The 13641-nt window shown below is 52.9% G+C and overlaps 1 protein-coding gene across 4 annotated transcripts in view; it reads right to left on the bottom strand.

Moving 5' to 3' along the window:
* LOC105497507 (amyloid beta precursor protein binding family A member 2) overlaps positions 1 to 9411 on the bottom strand; it is a 236119-nt gene extending 226708 nt beyond the window's left edge. For 2 of the 4 annotated variants that reach the window (XM_071067207.1, XM_071067209.1), the window contains exon 1: positions 9284 to 9393. The gene's annotated coding sequence lies outside the window, so the exon portion shown is untranslated. Of the gene's footprint in view, positions 1 to 9283 lie in introns of all 4 variants that reach the window. The other 2 variants (XM_071067211.1, XM_071067210.1) reach the window with 2 other exon arrangements.
* Between the last annotated feature and the right edge of the window lie 4230 nt (positions 9412 to 13641).

Genomic DNA, 13641 nt, shown 5'->3' with positions numbered 1-13641 from the left:
TTGGTAAACCATGCATTGTTACTGGCCCATCTGCTTCACTCCCAACCCACAGCGAGGACTCTCTAGGGCCACCAAGCTCCTAATCGTCACGAACTGCCCTCCAACCCCCATCTCCAGCTCTGACCTACACAAACCACATAGTCCTCCTGCCAAAAACGTGGTCCTCCCTGTGCCCAGGATGCCCCACTCCAGGCTCGCCCTTCTGCCTGGAGGGATCTTTGGGCCTGGGCTCTGAAGGGACAAACCCACCCACTTTTAGAGGATGGGGTCCATGATCTACCCCAATTTACCGTGGGGCTCTCACATCTGCCAGACTGTGCCTCTCTAGGAGGGCCTTGGACCCAGAGCCAGAATGGGGGTCCGACACCACTGCACATTCTCCAGCAGCCCCCTCCATGCCCTCCCTCCTGATCCCACCAAGCTCTAAACTGAGAACAAGAAAGCTGGAATACAGTAAATGGAAAATATCTGCTGAGCGGATGGGTGGATGGATGGACAGAGCTCCAGGCAAAGGGACCCGGGGGTAAGGAAAGTGAAGGGTACCTGCCCCCGGTTCTACCACTGCAGAGTCCCTGAGTGTCAAAGGACTGAGAGTGAAAGGTGGACAAGGTGAGACCTACCACATTAGTGTTCCGCACCCCTTTGTTTCCACTATTAGATTAAGCCATCCTATGTGATGGATAAAAGGAGCAACACATACAAGGAGTTAGGCCAGGGTTGCCAAAGTGAGGGGTGGGAATGCTGACAGTCCAGGGGTCCCCCACGGCAGCTCCCCAAACAAAGTCAAGACAAGTTGGAGGTGAGGCTGCCTCTGGGTGCATCAAATCAACTGAAGTAGCGCCAGTCCTCAGTGCTGATTAAACACAGGCCCGCCTGTGATCAAGAAGAAAACCATTACTTAATCAAATGCAATTAATTTAGAAGCTGAAATCTGTGAAAGCCCAAGGGAAAGGCACAATCAGGAGTTCTTGGTCTGGAGGGGCTTCTGCTCTCAAAGCTTCCAACCCAAGACAGCACACAGACGTCTTCCCCAACAACCGCACACCCAACCTGCAAAACCATGACATGCTCCTCTCCAGGTCCCCGAACCTTAGGACTCGAAGGGTAGACAAGGTTCCCAGGCAGAATCTTCACAATACATGCACGGAAGTAGGGGCCGTGGGTCAGGAAAACCTCGACTTCACCCAATGCCATTCCCGAGAGAATCAGCCATCAATGTGACCCCCTCAGTCCTGCCTCAGGGGCTCACAATCTAGCAGTCAGGCCAGGTGGGAAGTGCAGGGACCTATGGCCAAAATCAGTCCATTCATCACTCAGCTGACAGCTTTCACGCATACTAGCCAGAATCAGTTAGAGGCTGGAGGTAGTGCCAGGTGTCTGAAACCCAGCAGGCAAGTTGGTAAAACACACACACCCCCTAACCCTGGTGACTGCACTGACTAAGTGCTTTACTGTAGCAGAACAGTTGCCCACATCTCATCTCTTCCATCCACAGTACCTCAGTGGCTGGTGAGGAAGAAGACACAGATCTCCATGTGCCTTCCTGGGATGAGTCAAGATAAACTCTGAGCAGCGACGCTGTACAGCTGGCTCACGCGTGGAGGCAGAGCCTGGCTTCCCAGAGCTTCCAATCCCTAACACATGCCTGGCCCCACTGCACCACACCCGGGACAGCTCCACCAGCTCCAGATAATACAGACAGATGCTAGAGCACATGGCTCACTTAGTACACCAAAAGACTGAGAAACAGAAACTGTGTTTTATTTGCACAATGCACACACTTGCTTCCAGAGAGATCTGAGAAATCCATCATCCCTAAATGCACGCGTTCACTCAATTAGTGGTTTTCCTGTTTTTGCAACAATGGATTTTTCCAAGACAGGTGACAATCAAACCAATTGTGGGAAACCATAAACTATACGTTTTTTATTAAATTAACAACGCAACAGTTCAGAGGAAATTCATATTTAGAGCTGCCCTGCTGGAGAGTCAATTCCAGGAATGTAAAACCAACCAAATAAAAAAAAATTATATATATACACACACATATATACATACACACACACACACACACACATACCCACAGTTATGCATCGCTTAATGACAGGGACGCGTTCTGAGAAATCTGTCATTAGGAAATTTCATCACTGTGCAAACACCACAGAGCATACTTCACACAAACCTACTCCACACCTTGGCTATAGGCTACACACTTGGGCAGCATGTTGTCATGCTGAGTACTGTGGGCAACTGTAACCCAATGGTAAGTATGTATCTAAACATACAAAAGGCACAGTAAAAATACGGTATAAAAGATAAAACACAGGGGCTGGGCACAGTGGCTCACGCCTGTAATCCCAACACTTCGGGAGGCCAAGGTGGGTGGATCATGAGGTCAGAAGGTTGAGACCACCCTGGCTAACACAGTGAAATCCCGTCTCTACTAAAAATACAAAAATTATCCAGGCGTGGTGGTGGGCGCCTGTAGTCCCAGCTACTCGGGAGACTGAGGCAGGAGAATGGCGTGAACCCGGGAGGCGGAGCTTGCAGTGAGCCGAGATCGCGCCACTGCACTCCAGCCTGGGTGACAGAGTAAGATTCCGTATCAAAAAAAAAAAAAAAAAAAAAAAGATAAAACGCAATACCCCATCTAGGGCACTTACCACGAATGGAGCTTGTAGGACTGGAAATTTCTCTGGGTGAGTCCATCTGTACACTGGCATAGACTTCACAAACATTGCACACTTAGGCTACATTAAATTTTTTTAAAATAAAGTAACTGCACTACAACTTTATGACAATGTCACTAGGCAATAGGAATTTTTCAGCTCCATAATAATCTTATGGGACCTCTGTCATATATGCTATCATTAACCAAAACATTGTCATGTGACGCATGACTGTACATATACATCTCAACTGAAAATGCTACATGTCAAGCGTTCTCCGACTCACTATTTACTAATTAGGGTTTCCCCAGAACTGTCTTTGCCTGAGAATTTCAGAACCAAGCGTCTCTCTGCACAGTTGATTCCAGGGACAAGAAGTGCTAAGAATCCACGTTGGCTTCAAGTGCAAAACGGAAAACACCTTAGTGTCCCACCAACCATGTCAGCCATCTTCCTGGAGGGCAAGCTCCCAGACCCTCTGCCCATCCCTGTGAAGGGCCCACGTCATCTGTGGCATTTCCATGACTCTCCGATGCCAGCCATCAGTCTCTCAGCACGTGTTAAAAATTAGCCCTGTACGTGCCCACCAGTGGTCATAAGTCCTAGTCATGCCCACCCCATGAAAAACAAATCTGATATAAAATGGGGCCCAGCAGGAGACAGGGAGAAAACATGGGCCTCACACTGTCTCCAGCTCAGGCTCAAAGGCCAGCACTGCCCCGTCACAGCAGAGTGCTCTCAGGTGACCCACAGCTCAGCTACCTGTCCCCAGCCTCCTCGTTTCAAAGTTAAGATAAGATGCGCCTTTCGGATTTGTTGGAAAATCATTTAAAATGACAAACAAAGAGGGGTGGAACTCAACACACAGAACTGCCTGACGATGTGTGTTTCATTCCAGGAGTTTCGCCATCAAAACCATCTTCAAATGTTGGGGTGCTTCCATTTCCAGAAAACTAGAGACGAAAATATTTTCGCGGTCACTCAATGCAGGAAGTTCAACCCCATATTTTTTTCTCTTAATTTTGATCCTTGAAACACAAAGCAACAGACGTAGCACCTTACATTAAAACAGCCCTTAGAGTTTATGACATGCCTCCTCCGCATTCTCTCACTACGCAGTAGCAGTAACCCACAATCCTGACCCTTAAAACGCTCAGCACAGTAAGAGAAGCCGCACAGGCCCGAAGCTACGTGGCCACACCACAGAGCCCTTGCTGTCATAAAACATCTTGCATCGGTTGAATATCACATCACGTTTGTGCCTCAAAACAACCGCAGGCAAGAGGCCTCACGCGTGTATTTCAGATGCTGAGGAAGACTCTCAAGCCGGGTGACAGGCCCTGGGCCCCAGGGATTAGCGGCAGGGCCAGGCTGGAACTGAGCTCTTGTTACTCCAAATTCCATCCTCTTTTCCAACCTCCCAGTCCCTTTCTCATCAAACCAAAGCATCTCCTGCAACCAGGCCAGACACAGGCAGGAGACAGGCAGGCAGAGGCTGCTGGAAGGGAAAGCAGAGTGGCTGAGAGCCCTGGGACAGAGTCTGACATTAAATATAAGACAAGTTTGGAAAGATCCAGATGGAGCCGAAAGGGAATCTGGGCGTGGGGGTGCCTCCTTCCAAAGTGCATCCACATCCGAGGTGACTGCAGGGAGGTGCAGAGCTGACTCTGGCAGCAGGGACCGCCTGGGTGCAGAGAACCCAAACAACTGAAAATCCAAAAACGAATCTTAGTGCAGAATCAGAAAGCTCACTCTTTGGGCTGGTTACCTTCCCAACCACGTTCTCCTCTGGCCTATGTGAAACTGACGTTGCACTGTACAATTCTGCAGCTCTTTCCTGACCGCCCACTGAGTGAGGGTCTGTGCTACATTCTAGGGGGATCCAAACGTGAACACAGCTAGGTTCCAGCTCTGGGGCTCCCGGAAAGGAGGCGCAGGGAGTCGGACATGTGCTGCAAGGAGACTAATGCTCCCATGTCTCACTCACTCGCTCATCCAAGGATAGCACTAAGGCTCTGTGTGCCAGGCACTTTTCTAGCTACTGGGGATCCGGAGGTGAACAAAGTCTTTTACATTTGAGTGGTAAGAGACTGACAATAAACAAACAAGAATATAAATAACACACTGACTGGTGAGTACCAAGGAGAAACACAAAGCAAGGTTAACAAGAGAAGGGAAAGTAACGCTAATTTATGTAGGGCTGTCAGGGAGCGGGCAGTAAGTGAGGGAGCCGGCCAGGTGGACATCTGGGGGTGGCTCATGCAAAAGGGGTGGGAACAGCAAGTGCAAAGGCCTGGAGTCAAGAGTGGCCTGGCAAATCTGAGGACCAAGGGATAAGAGGGAAAGAGCCCACATTCAGTTGGGATCTCCAGGATGGACATGGGCCAAGATGACAGGTGGGGATGGGGTGGGGACAACCCAGGGCAGATCTGGGCAAGGAGCCTGTCTGCCTGGAGCCAGGGCAGCCTGGAGGGGCCATTCTTGGGAGCAAGCAGGGGAACTTGAGAAAATCCAGCCAAGTAACATGGATGTGGAGGAAGCACTGGAAAGACACTGAAGGCCTGGACAATGGTGACACACCTGGCCAGGGCCAACTTGCAGAGTCAGGGGTACACCACAGCCCAACCTGGGAAACCTCACAGCCAGCACAGAAATCATAATGCACACAGCAATCGCACCCCACCAGTACGTAGGGTTCCACAGAGAGAGCCTGGCTGCATGATCTTGAGGTCACCAACCTCCTGGGGCTCCCCTGAGTGTCTGGACAGGGAGAGAGGGGAGGATTGGCTTCAGGAGAGGCGAGAAAAGATGGTGCCCACGACAGCTGACTCAGCCTGTACCAGCAGGCTGCTCTGAGACACAAGCTGGACCCAACCCAGGCGGTGGGCGGCAGGGGGGTGGGGAGGAGCTCTGGGAAAGGAAGGAGCCAGAGAAGCCTCCCTGTGGGCGCTCGGCCCAACCACCATCCAAGAGAACAATGAGCACCTCCAACCCCCGCCGGGCACACAGGCTGCCTCCGGGTGAGCAACCTTCTCAAACTTCACCTACACTGGGGAGACCTGCCTGGTCGTTAGTGGCTACCTTACACCCTACCTGTGCCTCCACGTCCCCAGTCCTCACGGCCACCTGGCAAGGGTGAGGAACTGAGACTGTGCAGGGAGGGCACACAGCCTGTGAGTGGTGCAGCCAGGCCCGCTGCCCAGGCCAGAGCTCTCTCCACTCTCTCTGTTTCTCTAAGGACCAGGCTGCAAGGCAGGGCATGTGATCTCTGTCGAAGCCAGTCAAGCCACCCAGTGATGTGTGCAGGGTCTCGATGCCCACCGATCGCCAGTCCTCTTCTCCCCTGGACAGTAAAGGTTTCTCCAAGACTTCAGACCATGGTGTCACCTGAAGCCCACACCTGTTGAGTCACCGGGGCAGGTATGCGTGGCAGAGGACAGCGAGGAGCGCCGGAGAGGAGCTGAGGCCTGGAGGGGACCTCTGCAGCCAGGCTCAGCCCCCACTCTCCCCAACAACAGCCCTCACCGCAGCTACCGCGGCCCGATCCAAACAAAGGCCAGATTGATGCCAACCTCACCATCAACTGTTTTTCCTCTGACTTCCTCAGTTTTGTCTAGAAAAATCAAGGTGTCTTATCACCCCTCTCGGCTTCCAGGGGTGTGATCAGTGTCGTTTACAATTATCTCTTATTTTTATCCAGTATTTCTTAGCTCAGTTGGCAAACTAGGTATTTATGCACCTCCATTTCACAATCCATCCCCACCAATTATGCCTGTAAAACTAACATTTTGTTGGGGGAAAAAAAAAAGGTTAGAACTACTTAAGAAGGTTATGTAAACAAGTTAACTAGCAGGCCACAGCTTGGGTCTGGGGTGTCAGCGAAAACATGCAAGGTGGAAGAGAATGAGGAGCTGACGGTCACCAGTTTCACCTCCTTCCAGCGCCCGCCCAACTCTCCTGCTCACACACACTCACACCCCGTGGGACTCAGCCTGCAGCTTCTCAAATCCCATGAGCCCAGGAGACAGTGGGGAGGAGCACAAACCGCACTTCCTAACAAATGAGAGGGAAGACTCGGTGCCCCATCGCTAGTGCCATCACCCCCCAGCCCAGCCATGGAGCTCACTCCAAGGGCCCCCCTGCCAATGCTGCTAGAGCCCACCGAGGGAGGGCTGCCAGCACACAGCCGCAAGCTCCAGCTTCATCCACTCACGCCCTGGACACTGCCCGGCGCCCCAGCGTTCCAGGTCCGTGTCACCCTGGCCCTCCTGTCCCGCAAATCCTAAGCTCAGGAGATTCCCTCCAGCCCAGGCTGCAGAGGGGAGCAGCTCCCATGGTTACCCAGGAATCAGTGCAGAGGGCAGGGCATCCTGGATGCCCCAGACTCGGAAACCGAGATCCTGTCCTCGGCATAGTGGCCACACCTCTGGGAAGGGAGAAACCCCTGCCTCACCTCACTGGAGGGACCCTGACCCAGAGGCCTGAGAAAACGCCGCCTGCAGGCTCCTGGCACCTGCCAACATGCACCTCAGGAAAACTTGTCCCACTTCAATCTGCAAAGCTCTCCGGTCATTATTTCTAAAACCACTGTCCTTTCTCAAAGAGGAAGGAAAACAGAAACAAACAAAAACAGAAAGAGGCACAGGAGGTTGAAGAAGCCAGAGGCAGTTTAGCCCAAAAACAGTGCCAGACGCAAGATGTCGAGTTTGAGGTGCCTCACCTTCCACATGCCCATTTAGGAGCTGACTGCACTCAACCACAGATTTACGTCTGGTGCCTGCCAGGTCCTATCTAAATAGATCTGAAAAATTAAGCCTTCCTTCTGCCAGTAAATACGAAGTTAAGATCAGCAGGCTCCTCTAAGGCTCTGCTCTCCACGGGGGTCCTTGGCAGGCGTTGGCGAAAGGAAGTTCGCCCCCTCCCCGCCTGGGCACACCGAGGCCCGCCGCCGGGCCCATGGAGCCCTGCTTGGGAACTGGGGGCCTCGATGTTCTCCTTCACCATCTGAGCCAGATCTCCCGCCAGCAGCCTCGCCAGGCAGTGCCTGCCATGGGGAAGGGGCCAGGCCAAGGGGCAGGTCCGTGCCGTGCCCCCAACCGGGCACCTGCAGTCCAGGGGCAACGGGGTGTGGGGTTTTTAGTTTATAAGTTTTTCCCTCTAGGCCTTATTATAAAGGGAAAGGGAAGGGAGCGAAGATCTGGGCTTGGGTTCTCCGAGGGCAGCGAACCCAGAGGCGACCCCAAACTCAGTAGTTGCCGCCCGGCACGGGGACTTGATGCCGGTGCCAAGCGGCCCGGCCAGCCCGGCAGAACCCGAGCGGACAGCACCGCCACACAGCGCCTCTTGCCCCCGCCGGATGGCCCCTTGCCGCGGTGCCCCCCTGCCAGGGATGCGAGAGCCGCCGCCTGGTCCCCGCCCCGCCCGCCCTCCGGTCGTGGGAGGGGGAAGGGGCCGGTCAGAGAGGAGTGGGGCCGCCGGGCTGTACCCCCAGATCCCAGCGGCGGCCGCCCCGCAGCCACGCCAAGCCCGGAGGGCAGCGCTCGGGAGCGCTCGGGCCGCAACCTCCGCGCCGCCCCCCACGCGTCCGGGTTCTCGCGGCGCCCCGGGCGGCCCCAGGCTGCCATCGCCGGCGAGTCAGGCAGCCCAGGTTCCCCAGCTTACCTGGCCAGGGCGCTGGGCTGCCCCGGTACGCCGCCGTCCCCGCCCCGCCGCCGCCGGCTCCGTCCGCGAGGCCGAGCTCTTTGTGAGCCCGCGCCGAGCCGCACACCGCGACTGCTAATGAGCCCGGGAAGCTGAATAGCTTCCCGAATAGCGGCGGGCGCGCCCCGGACGCAGCGTACGGCACGCAGGGCCGCCTCTGCCGGGCGCACGCGGCGCGGCTGCGGGGCGCATCCCGCACCGGCCTGCGGCTGCCGGGCCCGTGCCCCCGCCCCGGCCGCTTCCGCCTCACCCCCGCCGAGCACACCGAGGCCGGAAAACGATTCCCGGCTAGATCGCGCGCCGGGAAGAGAGGGAAGACAAAGATGCGTCCGTGCCGGGCGTGCGCGAGGCCCTGCGCCCCCTGGCCCCGGCGCTGGGGCAGTCGGCAGGGCAGGAGGGTGCACTCGGAACCTGGGTCCCGCCGGGCCGGTATCCGGGACCCGGGCTGGAACCCAGGCGCTGGAAAGCGCGGCGCCCCGAACGCCCCGGGTCCTGGGGAGCACACAGATTCCCGGGCGTGCCCTGGCCCTACTGGCTGGGGAGCTGCAGGGGTCTGGTCCCGCAGGTAGAGCCGGTGAACGCGAGGCTCCGCACCCTGCCCGGGCCGCCGCGCCGCGCCGCGCAGCTGTAATAGGGGACCCTAGAGCGAAGAACCCTCGGTTCTTCCGAAAGCCCCATCCGGCAGGGGAGGCCCCCTGCTGCCTCTCACCGCAGCTCCCTTAGGCGCATGCTGGACTCCAAGTCTTCCCTGGCGGTCCCCGGTAACCATCCCAGCACCCTGTTTCTGATACTCTGTGCTGCTTTAGCCCCCAGCCCCAGGGCTTCACTCCAGGCCTTTCTCTCCTTGCTGTCCTAAATGGAGAGGACCCTGACCTCCGCGGGACCCTGGGGAGCACACACTCCCAGACACTCACATGCATCCCCAGGGGAGCCAGTCTTCGGCCACCTACTGCTTGAGAAATCCCCTGGAGGCCCTCGAAGGTCATGCTGGAGACTCCGGTGTCACCTTCGGCCCTCTGGCTCTTTCATTGAGTCCCAGGCAGATGTGATAAGCCGTGGGAGACGTACAGGACGCCTTGTCTGGGCAGAACGAGGGCTCAGCTGCCTCCCACCCCCAAATCGTGGTGATTTGCCCTCGTTTTCTTTTCTCCTGTGGCTGGACTAGGCGAAGCTGTGGCATGGAAAGTTCTGAAGTTGGGGGGGGGGCACAGAAGGGCAGGGGGACTGGGGGGTGAGGATAGCGCATCCTCCTGCTGCCCTGAGGGCCAGAGCTGAGACCCTGAGGAGAAGGGGCTGGGGGAAGCTGAATCCTGAGATGGTCTAGGGTTAGATACAGTGTGGACTTGGCCTCTCCACACCCTGCCCCCACCAAACATTCACAGGCCCCCAGGGCCAGAGTCGCCAGTGGGGGCTGCTCCTGGTAGGGGAGCTTTGTAGCCACAGGGCCAAAGGGGCAAAGGCCAGGGCAGGCCAGCAAGGTTCCAGACCTATGCCCCTCCCCACTCAGATGAGCACACTTTCACTGCCTACTTTCCACCTGCATGGACATTCTGCTTACCTGGCTAACACAAAGTTCATCCAGCCTCCTGTGGGCCAGCCTTTCTCCAATGCCAATAGTGGGGAGCAACAATTAGGAAGAAGTGATTCCCAGAAGATAAATGCAGTCATCTTCTTGCCTTACTGTTATGTGGTCACATCCCATAGGAAACCAAACACCTGTGCCTGAAGCTGATCCACACAACACCCCCCACCTCCTCAAACCCCCACCCCCATCAGTGTGAATGTGTGTGGGCCGGCCAGTTGCATGCTGTTCCTTCAACAGCCTCCGTTGAGATCTTCCCATGAGCAGGCTCTGGGCCAGTCACTGGAAATTAAACCCCATCGCAGCACCCGGGAGTGATAATGGCTGATGTCCACAGTCCACAAGATGAAAGGTACAAGCCTAGGGCCAAGAACAGTGACTCCCACTTATAATCCCAATACTTTGGGAAACTGAAGCAGGAGGCTCACTTGAGCCCAGGAGTTCAAGTCTGCCATGAGTTATGGTCGTGCCACTGCACTCCAGCCTTGGTGACAGAACAAGACTCTATCACTTTAAAAAGTAAAATAAATTAAATAAATTTAAAAATAAAGGTAAAGGCCTGCCCCCAGCCTCACTCAGGACCCCCAAATCTGGTGAGCTTGAGCCAACTGCCAGTATTCAGAGAATTTTTGAAGAATCATTAGGACAAATAGCTAGTGCATATGGGGCTTAAAGCCTAGATGACAGGTTGACAGGTGCAGCAAACCACCATGGCACACATACACCCATGTAACAAACCTACACGTTCTGTACTTGTATCCGGGGACTTAAAATTTTAAATTAAAAAAAAAAAAAGTATCTTGGAATGGGAAAGGCCTTTCTAAGTATGCAACAAAATCAAAAAGTGGTAACAAAAGACAGCTAAGTTTGACTTAAAGAAACTCTGGCATGGCAATCACTACCATAAGCAAAGTCAACAACAAAGGAGGAAAAATTATTTGCAATTCATATAACAAGCAGTTAATTTCCCTAATACCTAGATATCATCAAGAAATTGGTAAGAAAAAAAAAAATCAAAAGAAGGCATCGCAGATCATCACCAGGCCCCACCGTGGCTCACACTTGTAATCCCAGCTACTCGGGAGGCTGAGACAGGAGGATCACTTAAGCCCAGGAGTTCCAGGCTGCAGTGAACTATGATCATCCCAAGGCACTAAGCCTGGGCAGCAGGATGAAACTATCTCTTAACATAAAAGACAAAACAAACAGGTAAAGGGTAAGAAGCAGCAATTCACAGGGAAGGAAATACAAATGACTTTTAAACATCTGAAAAGCTGTCCTCCCTTAGTCATAATAAGAAATGCAAATTAAGCTAGGCAGGGTGGCTCACACCTGTAATCCCAACACTTTGGGAGGCCAAGGCAGGTGGATCACTTGAGGTCAGGGGTTCAAGACAAGCCTGGCCAACATAGTGAAACCCCGTCTCTACTAGAAATACAAAAATTAGTCGGGCGTGGTGGTGAGCACCGGTAATCCCAGCTACTCAGGAGGCTGAGGCAGCAGAATCGGTTGAACCTGGAAGGCAGTGGTTACAGTGAGCCGAGATTGCAACACTGCACTTGAACCTGGGCAAGAGAGCGAGACTCTATCTCATAAAAAGAAAAAGAAATGCAAATTAAAACTACGCTGAGATGCCATTGTGTTCATCAATCAGGGACCCAGGAGTTCAGTAACACAATATATTCCAGAAAGCAAGAGGAAACCAGCAGATTCCCACACTGCCCGTGGGAGTATAAATCAGTACAACTTTTTTTTTTTTTTTTTTTGAGACGGAGTCTCGCTCTGTCCCCAGGCTGCAGTACAGTGAGTCGATCTCAGCTCACTGCAAGATCGGCCACTCCACCTCCCCGCCTCCTGGGTTCACGCCATTCTCCTGCCTCAGCTTCCCAAGTAGCTGGGACTACAGGTGCCCGCCACCATGCCCAGCTAATTTTTTGTATTTTTAGTGGAGACGGGGTTTCACCATGTTAGCCATGATGGTCTTGATCTCCTGACCTCGTGATCTGCCCGCCTCAGCCTCCCAAAGTGCTGGGATTACAGACTTGAGCCACTGCGCCCGGCCCAATCAGTACAACTTCTACATAGGAAAATCAGATGATGTCTATCAGAATTACAAATGCACAAGCCCTTTGACCTAAGAATTCTACTTCTAGGAATTTTTCGACTTGTATATCACACGTGCAAAATAGGCATGAGTAGAATCGTTCATGGTGCTGTGTTTCTGTAGTAAATGACTGCAGACAATCTTAGTATCCATGAAAAGGGGACTGTTCAATGCATGAGGGCACTTCCCAACACTGAAATAGTATGCAGCCATAAAAGAAGGAAGAAACGCATAATAAAGTTCTCCAAGATAATTGCTAAGTGAAAGAACAAAGGGCAGAAGATGTGTGTAGTATGCCACCATGTGAGTAAAAAAAGGAAAAAGGAAAAAAGAGTGAGCCTATAAATGCTCATATACAATCATAAAGCCTTTCTGGAAGGATCACAGGAAAGTGAAAAATGTTGATCACCCTTGTGAAAGAAAGTAGTGTCTGGAGCGGGGGTGACAAGAAAACTTTTCAGTGATTTTCCTTTTCCTTTTTTTTTTTTTCGAGACAGAGTCTCTCTCTGTTGCCCAGGCTGGAGAGCAGTTGCGCAATCTCAGCTCGTGGCAAGCTCCGCCTTCCGGGTTCACGCCATTCTCCTGCCTCAGCCTCCCAAGTAACTGGGACTACAGGCACCCGCCACCACACCCATCTAATTTTTTGTATTTTTAGTAGAGATGGGGTTTCACCGCATTAGCCAGGATAGTCTCGATCTCCTGAACTCGTGATCTGCCCACCTCAGTCTCCCAAAGTGTTGGGATTACAGGCGTGAGCCACCACGCGCAACACCTTTTCATTTTTGAAGTATATAATATTATCTATCCCTGAGGAAAAAAATGCAATTATCATTCACAACCCTGGTTTTTAACCCTTTGGAGGGTAAAAGATCTCTAAAATCTTTTGTCTGTTGTTTTAGGGGGAAAAAGAAGAACAAGGAAGCTCTGTGACAGTATGTTTGGACCACATGGCTGTGATCCCTACCACCACTTAGTGACAGCATACATGAATTGCAGGCTTAATGCCAATACCATTCAGCCTAGAGGAGCTCCTGGACCAGGCCAGATTTCCTGCAAAGTGTTACCAAGTGGAGTTGGAAACTTGTCAATTCCTCACACCCTAACTTACTTTTTTAAAATAACATATGCCTTTCCTATATAGGACAGAAGATTAATGCATTGTTTTATAGGCTGAACAAGATGTTCCTTTACAAAACTTCCAAATGATGGAATACTAATTTTTCCTTCATTCTTTGGCTGACTGTACAAATGTGCTTAATTAATAAAGACATGTCCTCTCTCTGTGGGGATGGCAGAATAACTTCCCTTTCATAAAGTTACTGCTTGGCACAGGCCTTGTTGGGCCTGTGAATTTCAAGCTCATAGGCTCCTCCTGCTGACTGCTCATTTTATCCCCGTGGAGTCTAAAGTGGCCTGAACCAAGAGCCAGGAGACCTACATTCCTGTCCCAGCTAAGGCACTAGCTGGGGGGCACTCAGGTAAATCAGCTGGGGCCTCCACGGTACAGTTTCCTCCTGGGTTTAGGTGAGGAAGTTGGCCTAGAAAACCCCCAAGGTCCAGGGTGTGTGAGAAGGAAATGCTAAACC

Source organism: Macaca nemestrina, chromosome 7 (genome assembly GCF_043159975.1).
Source record: "Macaca nemestrina isolate mMacNem1 chromosome 7, mMacNem.hap1, whole genome shotgun sequence".
Lineage (NCBI taxonomy): Eukaryota > Metazoa > Chordata > Mammalia > Primates > Cercopithecidae > Macaca > Macaca nemestrina.
Note: the sequence above shows the minus strand (reverse complement) of the source record. Positions and strands in the feature narration are given on the sequence as shown.